This window comes from Gallinula chloropus (assembly GCF_964237585.1).
Source record: "Gallinula chloropus genome assembly, chromosome: 5".
NCBI lineage: Eukaryota > Metazoa > Chordata > Aves > Gruiformes > Rallidae > Gallinula > Gallinula chloropus.
The window spans coordinates 69,902,972-69,917,642 of NC_140090.1; positions in this window are offsets into that span (position 1 = coordinate 69,902,972).

Below are 14,671 nucleotides of genomic sequence, written 5' to 3' on the forward strand. Positions count from 1 at the left end.
GCTACTCTGTGAAGATCAGAAGACCAATCTACTTAGAACTCTAAGAAAATAATTTTTAGTACAATTATTTCTTAAAGTTCCCTCCTGCTACAATGTAAACACAAAAGCATATTTCTATTGTTATTGTCATAAACACTATTCTAGGTATCTAATGTAAGGTTAGATACACACCTCACATCCAAGTTGCAAGAAGAATATGTAAATAAAGTCAGGAGGCCAACTGATTGTGACATTCTAGGAAATTATATGGTCTCAAGGAAGAAATATCTGATTTCAAAATAAGGAGGTTATTATCCTCATGCTTAAGGATGCTCAAAGACAACCACAGCTTTCCTATCTCCTATGAAAAATCATAACCAGTTCACAGGGTGGATCACACAATGACAATTAAGAGAATTGAAAATTTCCAGGTCTGCCATAATTGTTAGCTACAGCCAATAATCATATGTATTTCACAGAACTATATAATACACTGAGGATGATCTTTTTCAGCAATTCATATGGTGCCTTTACATCATGGTGGCTAGCCACTACTCTTTCCCTTAAGCAAAGAAAGCTATGTCATTCAATCCGTTTGCAGCTGCAAGTCTGGTTTCTTGAGAGGATTGTGATTTTATCCTGTTCATCAAACACTGTCAGCACCTTAATTTCCCTGGAGTTTGACACAAGTAGCAGCAGGCAGGCAATGAAAGTTTTGATTCATTAAACTCATTAGCATTTTTTGGAGTTTCTGTTGAGCCTGAGCAATTACTAATAAAAGCAGAAGGACTGTCCTTGACCAAAATTCTCCTGAAATACTAATGTAGAGAACAAACCAATCACATGGATTTTATGACAGTGCTACATACAAATATTCTATTCTGTCCATTTACTGAAATTATTCCCATAATTATTCTTGCGGAATCAGTCTTGTGTGAGACATTTTTGGGTTGGCTTAAAAATTATATACCAAAGTTAAAATATCTCTTTATTTGAATGGAAAAAAAAATAGAATAAAGAACTAAATTCAGACAACCAGTAAGTAGATATTACATTTGAATTTAAATTTTGGGAAGTTGGATTTCTCTGAGGTTTAAATATGGAAACCAACTCATAACATGCACATAAACAGAAGATATTTTATTGAATCATCACTTTTATTAGCAAGACACAAACATTTCTGATTTTGATAGATAAAAATTTGTGTAAATAACTATTGCCTGTGAATTCACTTCTCTGGGAAAGTGGCTAGCACATCTTATCACCACTTAATGATTTATCAAAATATATGTCACTGTACAGGCACCTTAATGAAAGAAAGGCTTCTGGATTTATGAAGATTACCTTCTTCCATGAAGGCCTGCCGGACCAAGGCCTTTTAATTCTGGTGGACTTTAGGGCACAGTAAGATCTGTTACCTCAGACTGGTGTTTAGCTTTATGCTTAAACAAGTTCAGTGATGGAAATCCTACCCAACTCCTCTTGAGAGCATCATACATTGTCCTGATTGTTCTCCTACCCATAATATTTCCTAATGTTAAACTGACATTTTCGCTGCAACATCCTAAATCCATTAGTCTTGTTCTACCCTTGATGGCTCGAGAGAATAATTGGTCCCTGTTCTCCCAGTAATATCCCTTTATGTATGTATAGACAGTTATATCTCCCCTTCTTTAAGTGCTAGATGGTCAGTACTCTTTATCACCCTTGCAGTTTCCATTTTTGAAGTCTTTTATCATTTTTTCTGCTGTTTTACTCTGGATCATAGTCCAGTTGTCTGCAAGGTCCCTAGTAACCCAGCATGTAGAAGAGAACAGTCCTGACACATTGTTCTCATACCAAGCAATGGCTACAGCAACATGCAATGTTTCCCTTACAAGATGGAAAGCTCCCTCAATTATTTTATCCACATTCTTTTTAATAGCCATAAAGGGGTGTCTGCACAAAATACAAGAAACACCTCCCCCCAAAACCGAGGAAATGCATTGAAGAGATTTATTGATGCTTTTTCTTGTCAAATGGAGGTGCTATGACAGTGCCCAAGCAAGCTAGGTCAGCCTCACAAGCCATCCTATTGCAAAGTGTCTAAAATAAACAAGAAAAGGAACGACTTCCACTGAAAACAGAAACATTGAAAACCAGTATGTTCTATTAAAGCAGCAATTCTCTTTATGGTTATTAAGTGTAAGTTTTAGTGCCATGCTTTCCCAGTTCTGAAGTTCAAAGAGTTTGACTGAACTTGTCACAGCAGAGATGTGGAAGTAATGGTATTAATCTGCCATAAATGAGTTATACTGTTCACATCATATTTCATGATCATACTATAACGCAAAGCAATGGGATTTCAGTTTTAAAATATTACCATTCTAGCATTATTTCCACCACTTTATGTAAAATACCTGTGATCCTAGGAAGACATTAATATCTAATTCCTCCCCACTGTGAAGTAAAAGTATCTATCTGCCATACAATTAAAAGAGAAGAGACTTCTGAATTGACCATGGTTTAGCTATTGATCAAAATATGCAGAATGTGGCATATTTACATGCTATTCTAGTTACAGTGAACCATGCACTAAGAAGTCTTATTAGAATAACGAGCACCTATTTACGGTAAAGTCATGCCCACATGAAAATATACTGGTTTATTTCACTTGCTTTTATACCAGACCTCAGAACATGCTCACCATATTTTCCAAGTCATGTGTCCATTCAAATGTCAGAGAATCTAAACTACTGCAGTATTTTCTTTGGTTATGTTAGAAAGGCAACAATTCGGAGCAAATTTTTGCTGAAGAGTCATTATATCAATCAAAACATCTGTAACATCTGAAGCACTTAGTGAACAACCAGCCAAGACACAGAAAACTATTTAAAAACGTTTTGGAATTTTCCTCTGTACTGTGCTTTCCCCAGCTCTCTAACATCCTGATTTGCATTTTGATTTCTTTGTGCTTTGTGTTGTAAGCAATGATTGCCCACCCCAAGGGATGCTTTCAGCACTTTTTCGGATATAAAGTTACAGCAAGAAGAATTTTAAGTGCTATACATCAAGGTCTGTAGGGTCTTAGAGCATTTACCTCAATATGTACACCAAACTTCTCAAGCCTTACGTCAGTGTGCATTCAAGGAGAACATCATTCCCTAACGCTCATGTATTTGTTGTTTACTAATGACATGTCTTCACAGTGACCTTTCTAATACCACCCCAATGAGGGCAACTATTACTTGGCATTTTCCATATGCAAAGTATGAACTTTGTGCAACTTGCTGTACTTAAGGCTGCCCAAAATAGCCTTGACAAACTGTTTGGGTATACATCAAAGCCACCATCAGATTTTCTGTCCCTAGCTTAGTCCAAAGAGATGAACTGCTTGCAAAGACAAAAAGCTGCTATATGGTTGTAGAACTGCTAGAGAAGCTAAACTGAAAGTCCACCTTCATCCCCAAAGTCTTGTAGCAATGACGTTATCTCACAACACAGGCAGGAGGGCTGAGCATTTTGTTAGTGGGATTTACAAAGTCCCAGAGTCTCTGAAAACCAGTTATTTGCCATGTGTGAGGGTGGACTGCTAATCTCAACCTCCTGTTCAGCTACAGTGATCATTGCTACTGTAGTACATAGACATCAGAATACCGTAACAGGGTGGGGGACTGGAGCATAGAAGATGAATAGCACTTGCCAAACCACACAGCTTCTCTTGTCCCTGTTGGACAGTGAATTCAACATTCACACAAGGAATGATCTGCAAAGCTATAAATCAATGGAAGTTATATTCTGTTAAAAGAAAGTGAGAGATTTGCCTTCCAGCCACAAGGAAATAATGGAGGTTGTCTGTACAATTTGCTTTGTATTTTATAAAGGGCATTTGATGATATAAATAATACATTTGCAGTATTCTGAAACTGGCCAATATTCACAGTTATTTCAATAGGCTGTGGCAGGACATTAAACATAGTTTAGCAAACTACAGGAGCGTAGTGGGATATAGCATTAAGGAACTTGGTCCCTAGCTGATTTTGCTCATCATATCTCTATTAACATCAGTGGAACTGCTGCCTTTTTTACCAGTTGAGACTTAGACCAATGCAAATATTTCCAATGTGTTTTTTCAGGGTAAATGGTCAATGAAATTGATTTCATTGTGCACCAATATTGAAGAAAAGCGTTGGGAAAACTACCAGCTGTGACAGCTGGAGTCTACTCTTATATAGCACTAACAAAACCCATCAACCAGTTAGTGCTGTAAACTGGTGAGCTCCTTTGTGTTAGCAGAGACTACTAAAGAAGATGCTTCCTCAGAAAAGCTGTGGACTAAGCTTTACAATCACTATCTTAAACTTCTTCCTCCTTATAAGATCTACAGAGATTCCACCCTTCAAATTCAACCTTAGACCTACATGGCAGCCAGAGGTGAGAAAGTGTTCTCATGTATACTAGAGTTGTGCTGCAAACCTGGGTGACTGGCATTTACTACAAGTTCCTCACTCTGTTCCAAACAAAAGAGTCAAGTTTTTTTTTAAATACAGTTATGACCCTTAATTACATATTTTTTTTAACTGCAATAGAGCCCCATCAGAGAATTTAAATACAGCATCCAATTATTTTTTCTGATACTTTCATAGACAAAATTTATTCCAAAAAGCTTAATGTAAAATAATTAAGGAAACTAAATTTTACTCTTTGTACTTCACTTACTAACCCAACCTTTCCATAGTTTTATGGGTCTGTGGTTTCATACTTTTAGACAAAACGTAGTGGGAGATACAAGGCCTCTAAGTCACACATACGAGAAGAAACAACCCGTGTTTCTGAATTGATTGTGTATCTGATAAACTGAAAAAACTCTGACAAATAGGAACATAAAAACATGTAACAAAACAGTGGTGAAATTATCTGTCATGGATTGATCTTGCACTCCTTTTCCAAGAACCTCACAGGGTTGACATGTTTTAGTGTGGATTGAGCCATGTACAGTCTTCTACAGCATCAACTATTTCCAACATCTTCTTTCAAAATGCGATTAATAACTTAGATGAAGTACTTTATCAAATACTTGGCTAAGGTCCTCTGAAGCCTAGATCTATGATGTGCTCTCAACAGGCTTCCAGAGATGGCTGTGCAGCCTTTGAGGTTCAGATTTTACATACTCATTTCCAGCTAAAGGGATTTGGTTCCAGGTTTAAATATATAAACTAAAAAAATAAATATGGCTAATATATCTTGCATTCTGTGCAGCCAGCTCAGCATGTCAGACTTTCAAGGTAAGTTCCTGCATGTTTGACCTTCATATTGATTTTAATTGCACTAAAAGTGTAGGACAATTGAAGTTACATTACCTCAAACAGTCAACACACAGAAATAAACTACTTTAAAAAAAACATACAGGCCATATCTTATGTTACTTTGGCAAGGTGCTTTGGCAGAAGAAAAAAAAAAAAAAGAGTTGTTAAAGTAACAGCAGTGCTTCTAAACCTTGCCAAAGATTGCTCCTTGAGTGAGAGTTTGTTTCTTTGGGAACATGTGTATATTTTCTTTATTGCAAGCACAACAATAAATTATTTTACACTGAATACATTTAGACATTTGTGAAATAGCTCATTAACAAGCCGCTTTATCAGAGGCAAAGAAATGAATATTTTTAGCACTTAGATTGATAATAGCACTTCACTTTTGCAATAGCCCCATTCCTGCCAGAATCCTCAACCGTGTTGCAAATATTTATTAAGCTTTACACCACATGTGGGAGGCAAGTATGGTATTTTATATTCCTTCAGGCTAATCCACTACAGAGAATTCCTGTCCCCAACGAGTGCTTGCCGAGGATGTTTAGACTATTATTGCTAAGCAAGATACAGGTGTAGTTTATCCTGTTGTCTGTGCAAAGTCACTTACCTCAATTACTTTAGGCTATGGATTTGTGTTTGTCAGTCTCTCCTCCTATTTCTGCAAATAATCTGGCCATAAGCAATCCAGCACTGCCAGGTAGCAGATGTGCGATAGAGGTTGCAGTCACTTGTCTCATTATGTTTACCCTCACACAGGAGGTTTCAGCTGTGAAGTAAAAATAGTGAATCTGATTATATGGACAGCTGACAAACCTAAACATACAAGATAAACCCAGAAACCCTTGAGTTCAAACACAGAAGAAGTAAGAATGATTATGCACTTACAAAATGGGTATTACCCAGTCTTTCTTGTTCAACATATACCCTCAGATCCTTGGGGATAAATGATAAAGAAACCTCATATATCAACACTCTATAGGAAGCTGTGAGAGCCTGGAACAGCTTTCCTACAATAATACACTACTTCCTCTGAGAAGGATAGGCAGCACTAGCCATCTCTAACAATAAGGCTTACTGCTAGGTAAAATACCTTCGTAGTACTAATGAGCATGTAGTTAGACTCCAGCCTAAAAAATCAATTACTACATATTTATAAAATGCTTTGCTACCCTAAAATCAGGACCAAGATTTTCTGAGTAATTACACTTGTAGCACCTTACAGCTGAACTAAGTAGTTACCAGCCCTTTTCCTTTCTACCAGACCTCATCTCGCTCCCTTCAGCACTTCCTATAAGGCATAGCTTATCTAAAGTGCCAAGTTTTAAAATAACCTGCAAAACTTGCTACAAGCTCAACTAACAAAATAATACATGCCCTTTCACTAAGCATGTTTTTCTTACTAAAACAAAGCAATTAAGAAAGGAGGCTTATATAGGTTCCTTACCTTGGGTTCCAGTGTATTATGGGAACTGAGAGGCTATAAGTTTCAGGTGCTGCTTGCTAAGGTGTTTTTTTTTCTAGTTGGTGCCTGGCTACAGCTGAGGGAGGAGGTAAGCAAAATGTGGTGAGCACAAAATAGCTGCTCATAAATCTGGTCTGAGAAATTTATCTCTTTTTGGAGAGCTGAGCTTCTAAAGTAAGGGAGATAGGTGAGGGTAAAAAAGTGAATTTGACAGGTAAGAGATATTCATGAAAAGGGACATCTGTGGTTTCATGCAACATCAAGGGACTTTTTGATCACTTATTGTTCTTTGCAAGCTTGTGTTCCAATTTACTTCAGCGATTTATCAACAGTCTTGCCAATACTGTTTAGTACTGCTAAATCTTTGAAAAATAGATAGATTATCTTAAGAATCAGGGCTATAAAAGAAATGCATGCTGATGTCATTTATCTATCCTCAACCATAGCTCAAAGCAGCTAGAATAATTTCCCCCTCAAAAGAGATCTTATTGTAGTGAACGTTGAGGAAGCAGTCTTAAAAGAGTGGTTTTTATTTGCCTTAGTTTATGCTATAGCTACAGGTTGACTTTAGTTCAGTTTCTCACTTTTTATCGTAGCTTTTCTGTTTATCCAGTGTAGGAAACAATGTTTCTGAGGACTACCTTGCAATCTGATGATTGCTGCAGGCAAAGCATGTTTTGGGGTACTGCACTTTAAGCAGGAAGAAAAGCTCATGCACATCAGTGTGTTGGCTAGACTATTTTCTTTCTCTATAATAGCTAGTTGTGTACAGATATTCTACATGTAAGTAAAGTGCATATTTGCCACAACTCTATTTGAAATGGCAACCTTCTGTTCCTGTTTGGAAATGGCCAATTAATACTGTTGCAATAAGAAAATATTTTCTAGGTGAGATTTATCCTTTAGAAGGCTGACTTGCTTGGGTTCTTTGTAAATTCATCTTTAACAAAGTTTTCAGCAGGCAAACATTCAGAAGAATTGGGAAGAAGAATTAAAAGGAAAAGTAAATTCTTGAATTGAGGGCTCAGAGAAACAAAGTTCACGGTGTTCTTAGCATAGCAATTGATGCTGCAAAAGAGTAGCTCTACCACACAACCCCCCCATATTTTCTGCAGGATAATTGCACTTGAAACTACTCCTATTGCACATGAAGCATGATTTCCTGTTCCACAACCCACGATCAGTACCTTTTACAATGCAAAGATCAACAGTCTCTAAAATGCTCTTTTGTCCTCAATGTAAGCTACTGTAATTTTCACCTTGAGTTAACAAGCTATCCTGACCCTAAACCTCCTTGGCTAACTGCCTGCTTAGCCTCATGGCAGGAGCAGAGTTTGGAGGCAATGGCAGGGTGGTGGGGTGGGAGGTGAGAAGGGAAGGATCATGTGATGGCAAGAACCTGCCAATTTCAAAGTGGTGGTCGTCATTTCCAGTCCTGAAGCAGTATATTTCTGTAGTAGTTTATTACTATCTGTAACTAGACAACCTTTCCATTATCACAATTCTAGGTGGTTACACTCAGTAAAGGTGAACAGTGCTCTTTCACAGGAAAAAGCCACCTATCTCATAGTGTCCTGGGAAGGAGCAATCTAATCTTGTTACAAGGAACTACATGCTGCTCAGAAAATGTTTATGTAGACATGCTTTCCATGGCTTAAGGAAAACCTTTCTGTGGTGCTCATATACTTTCCATTGTATTTCCTGCCTCCTCTCTGACACATAGATTGCAAACCCATGGAGACAAGAACTGGTTCTGTTGTCTGGTGTTTGCACCAGCTAGTGTAAGTAGGTCTAGTCTTTAAGATTCACAGGTGCTGCAGTCATAAAAGTATTTAAATACTTGGCCTGTTTCCTTGATGTATGTGTGACTGCATTCAGAGTTAGCAGTAGTACCCTGTGACTCTGATGCAGCAATAATTATCTGTCGATATATTAATTTCCAGACAGGAACAAAGGTGAATGAGCTGTAGTGTGAATGGAGGGGTTGAGCTACTCTTCCTGGAAGTGCAATGAAAGGGAAGGACTGATGTGTCTCAAACTCCCTCTTCTAGTATGCAACAAAGCAGGACTCGGGACTTTCTCGAATCAGCTTTTTCTCCATTCTCTTTGTGGAGGATCTAGTTCCTCTTTTCTCATCTACTTTCTTCAGCTAAAATAAGGACGTATGATTTGGCTGTTGTCTTCAATATCTGTTTTTGGAATAAACCCATTATTATGTAAGCTCTAAACTTAAGTTCTGTTTCTTTAAAAAGCTTAAAAATTTGTCACATATTCCACTTTCTTTGAAAATATAGCTGCAGGTATTGAGATATGATATGCAGAGTCTATTGTGGGTGGAGAAATTAAATTTTAGTCTTTTTAGACCATAGAAGAGAATCAGTTCACCTTTGAAAATGTGTTTTGTTTTTAGACCACAGGCTGGGATTTAAGCAAAAACAAAACTCCACAAAAAATTCTGACTTTATTCTGAAGATAAAAACCAAGGTTATCAAAGAGACTGAGTGAAGAGAGGAGATCTATTTTATCACTCCATCTGCCCTAATCTGAAGCAAAATCACAACTTCCCTGAGAAACTCTTGGCTACAGACATTTGTACCTAATCATTTCTGCGCAGCAGTGCCAAAATGCAGAGATTTCTGGGGGCACTTGGTGGAAGAGCAAGGCTCTGGTATATAATGTAAATCTCCATGTCTACAGTTGCATTGCATTTTTAATATATTAGAATGCAAATCTTTACAGTCTAGCTTGACAGACAAAATTAGAAGCTCTTTCCCAGAAATGTAAGTGAAACAGTAAAAGGCTTAACAAAAATGTTAACGTGGGGGATCAGAATAGCAGGACCAATGCTGGAGGGATGCACTGGAGCTACAGCTCTGAGAATAGCCATCAGAAGTAATTTCTGCAGCATCAAATAATTGCTGCGAAATATTTTTCTTCAGGATCCCCAGGGTGTATCTGCAATAACAAACAGTTTAGCAAAACAGGGGGTGTTGAGGAGCAAAGCAGTGCAGTTCAAGGACCTGTCAGCCCTAGTGAACACTTGTCACCTAGGGCTAGACTGGTAATCTTATTTCAAAGCCTGATTTTTAGAAACTGGAGTTTGGGATTGTGCATTCATGATCCTTGCTAGACTGGTAGATTTGCTGGTGTGTAGCTTGCACACAGGTTTCTCTGGGTAAGGTTCAGTTGGGGGAGCTGCAAAGCACAATCTAAAGCACTTAAAAGTAGACACCAAGGAGCTTTGTGTCAAAAGCACTGACAGTACAAAATAAATTGATAAGATGCACCCTTTTTCTGATAGTTGTTTCAGTTCCTTTCCTGGCACATCTTAAGAAAAGTATTTTATTTCATGTGTTTTAGGGCTGTGTGGGGGGCCATTCAGTTGATGTGGTAGCTGAAACTGCAGCTATTTTCTCAAAAGCCTTTTAAATGTTGCTTGCTGCATGAAGTATGCTTGCTGCTTTGACTGATCCTCTGGAGCTGTGTCAGCTTCTTTCATGCTGCTCCTGGTTCTCCCACTCCAGTTCTCTCAGTCCCAGGAAAAACCCGCGACAGTGTGAAAGGGCAAAACCCTATCCCAGTCCTGGATATAAGCTGTCCCAGCTTATATCAGAAGAATGTTACAGCCTGTATTGGCTTATCCATTCTGAATCAGAGACTAAGGTGCAATTTTGTGTGAAACCCCTCAGAACAAGTGAGGCAACAAGGTTGCTAGTGTAAGTACTAGCAACATACTGAAGGTGCTGTGGAAAAACGATCATACCACTGTGACTAGAAAAGCTCCTCAGAAAAAGCCTGAAATATTTGTTAATGCTTCTTTCAGGAACTGCATATCTAGTACTGATGCAGTGTAGCACCTTGCTGAACTGGCCCTTACTTAGCATTATTAGTGGCTAAATCATTCCTTTGATGTTTAACTCACTTGTTATTTAGGCTAGAAAATACCTTGATCGAAACAGACTGACTTTTGTTTCCAAACAACAACCTGTACAATGATGAGCTGTGTCTCTTCAGCTATTCAGACACTTGCTGGGTCACTTTGACACCTCAGCCTCCTGTTCTGCTTATGGGTGCAGATCTGTGGTGCCATGTTGTGCAAATCAAATGCTTCTGCCATACTATGGGATTAGTCAAAGGAAATATTCACGGCTGCTTATTACTCTGTAGATTTGCAAAGCTGATATTTCTGCAGGGAAGGGGGTTGTGTTACTGCCAGAGTGAGGACACAGTGTTGTGGGATGCACACAGAGTTGTGTGTCAAAAACTGTTCAGCTGTGGCTGTGTCTGGCCAGTCGCTGCGTGGACAGATAGCTGCTGCTGTGCTGATGAGTCCATGTGTTGTCCAGCTTGAGGGCTGCTGGCTCAAACACGCTTTTGCTTTAACTACCCTGACAAATTTTTCATAATCCCATGCTTGGTCTGATTCCTGACTGGACTTGTTGACACACTCTCAAGCCAGACATTCAATACTACGTTATTTTGTCACGGTTGTCTTAAGAGCTGTAGTTCTGAACCTGCCATTTATTGTGCTGACTGCAGTAGAAGGAGACCAAATGAATTTGTACCCCAAATGAAGTATAGATTACATGTAAAACAATGTGCCCCTTAAGTTTGTATATAATATATAATAAGAAATATGTATATAATATGAAAATGCAATTGCTAGTTTAGGGGTTGGGCATTAAAAAGAACATCTTGTCTTTGTATACTTATTCCGTGTAATTTGTCCAAAGAACAGATATATCTTTAAGATGCAGTTTTTTCTATCAAGACCAGGTTTTGACTGTGTCCCTTTAGAAGCAGCAATTATTTACATATCCTCTGCTTGGCATTTGAAAAGCTTAATTTATGAAGCTAATAAGAACAATCACTCCACAAGGTTTAACTGAATTCTGGTTGTAGAAGCTGAAAGTAACAGGAAGGCCATGAAGAGCATGTCACAAGGAATCACCTGGCTTTAGTCACTTGTTCCCTCTCTGGTCTGTTTCTGCCTCCCTCTGTCTCACTGATACCTCTCTCCTATGCTTCGTTGCACCCACCAAGAAAAATGGGCCACCATGTGATCAAAAGGCAGGTTTTGCTCAGGTATGGGGAGATCAGAGGAGTTCTTGCTGAATAGAGTTGACAATATGCAAGACTGAAATGAAGCTCAGACAGAAAATGCTAGTTTTGGTCTGCCTGTGCTCCACCTTGGCTTGGCTGTGTGTGTAATTCCCTGACTTGACTGATGAGTGCTGTCACAAGGCCAGACCCTGCTGCTTTGAACCAAAAGTCATTGCAAAAAATGAAGTCAGTAAGACTGATAGGCTCTGTTTACTCCAGCAGCTCCTTCATACCTGCCTGTAGTAGAAGATGCAGTGGTTTGGCTTTAGGGAAGAAGGGTCAAACAGCATTCAGTGTTGCCTGCTCTGCTGCTGTGCATTTGCATTACACAAGTGGTGTGAAACTTGTTTAAGTGAAGCTGTTCCACAAAGCTTTGCTTCCATAGCTGCAAGCTTTGCTAGGAAACCATGCTCTTTTTATCTCCAGTGCTCTACCATGCTCATTCTTACTTTTCTGACTGGGGGGAGAAGGAGATTGCAGTCACTTCATAAAAAAGAGTTTGAAATTCCAAAGCAGGATGCCTTTAATGCCATTCCTTGCCAGGGCTGAGCAGACTCCAAGATCAAAGTTATCTAGCCACCCATGTCTCTTTAATAGCAAACTATAACCACTTTAATTCTTCCCTGAGCATTGATTAGATGCGGTATAAACCGCAATGACAGCCTCCTGCCTCGTAAACAGCGGAAGCAAGTGCAGTCTTAAAATTCACATAGGATTTGTCTCTAGGACTCTGCAAGATGAACTGGAAAGAGAGTGGTATTCTACATACTCAACAATATGCAAATGTTGACTTTGCAAGCCACGATAGCTGGTTTTAAGCAGAAATAGAGATGAAACTTCAAAAAGATCTTTATATCCAGATCTCAGTACCCCAGTGACTCCCAATTAGGCCTGGAAATAGGTGACCAGATGTTGCATTTGCAAGTGCTGGAAGCTGATGGCTGCTGGGCATTTTGAAAATATGCTCTGGTTTAATTTGAGAACTGTTTCTTTGCTCTGTTGTACCTGCCAAACGTTGTGTTGTTTTTTCCTTTTCATGGGCTCTTTATCACTTACCTGTACAATAGCTGGGACTTAAAGTAGTGCAGAGAACTCAGAAATAGTCATTGCATGAATGCTGCTTTTCAGCATAGCAAAGAAAACAAATTTCCCCAGCATCTTGTTGTGAAAGGTGAAAAACATTTTTTTTAAAATAGGCATTTAAAAGGAAGGCTAAACATTACTGAGGAAAATAATTGAAATCAGTTTCTTCCTGTACCATTCAGCTTCAGGAGTGGGATGCAATTAAAAAAAGATTTTAGCATTTGGGACATATCAGCTATTGAAATTAATGGGAATTCTGTGACTAGATTTTTCACATTTGAAAAATCTGTGTTTTGACTCAGTTTTTAAAACTCTGGGGTTGATATGTGGGAAACTGGATCCTTAGGTGGGATGCAGAGATGTAACACAATTAATGAAATATACAAGAGATGGGGATGCTCTAGTGAATTTATTTGCAAGGAGCAAAGAGAAAAATAGATGTTCTTTTTTGTCCTGTTAATGAGACCACTCCCTGGCCTGCATTTGCAGAGTACATGTAAGGTCAGGCAGATTGCTATTCACTAAGCAGAATAAAATGTGCAGATAAATAAGTAAAATCTGTAAGTGAATTTTTATACTGACTGCATAAACAACATGAAGTTGATTATGTAATAAGGGATTCATGCTTAGCCAAATCAGTATTTGTCATATGTGGTTTCCTTCTCAGTTGTTTGCATCAGGAGAAAAGCCATCTATTGTGGCTGCCTTTTTTCCAAAGGTTCATCAATGCATGGTGAAAGCTCTTACACCAAAGACAGAAGGAGAGGAGGGAGGTAATTGCAGTACATTGCCAATAAAATAATCAGCTAAGCAATTCTGACATTTGAGTTCACCAGCTTTTCATCACCTTTGAAACTGGGAGGGGGAGTGAGAGATAGAGGCACAATTCCCACAATGACTACTCATAATTTTGACAAGCTTTGTTGATTACACAGTTGCAGTGCCCATGTTACAGGGTAGGTGATGCTTCACTGATGTTAGCTTAGTCCTTCAACCAGGCTGAGCCTGGGGGCTGTGGGGTCTGTGCTGTGCGACCAGGGTGTGATGTGCTGCACCCTGTGAAAACAGTGGTGCCACTTCTTGTGTGTGCTGTGTCTCTGCTAAAATGGGCATGAGAAAGAGGACTTCAGAGCAGACTGAGTTCTGACGTCAGTTAAAACTCCTTTTTGTGTTCAACAGTTGCAATGTTTTAAATATATTCTTTAAGTTGCTCCGTTTTATTGTCAAGGAAAGAAATATGTACTTTTAAAATATATTCTGCTGTGAGATCTAATCTTTTAAAAGATCAATTTCTGAGGGCATGCTCGCCTGCAATTATTGTGCTACATGGAAATTTCAAATAAAGGCATTTATATGGACTTTCCCTTCAAACATAAAGAAATAAATGTTGTAAGTAAATTACTTGGATCACTAAAACCTGCCAGTTAGGATGATTCACAAAGATTAATCTATTGCTTTAAAACACCAAGCAGCCAATTAAAATTTTCATTCAGCTATAAGCTGCTGCAAAATTAAAATTTAGCAATCCTAATTCTGTGAATAGTTCGACCAGAAAATAATCAAACAATAAAGAGTTTGTCATGACCATGATTATGTTAAAACAAACAAACAAGAAGGTCTCTTTAGCAGCTTTTTTTCCAGCATTCTTCACAAAGTAGGAGAAAAAAATCAGGACTGTAAGCTTAAGCAGTAATTAGCTTAACAGATGCCTGAAGGAAATATGCTGGGCCAATTATCAGCACCTTCATTCCAGTGA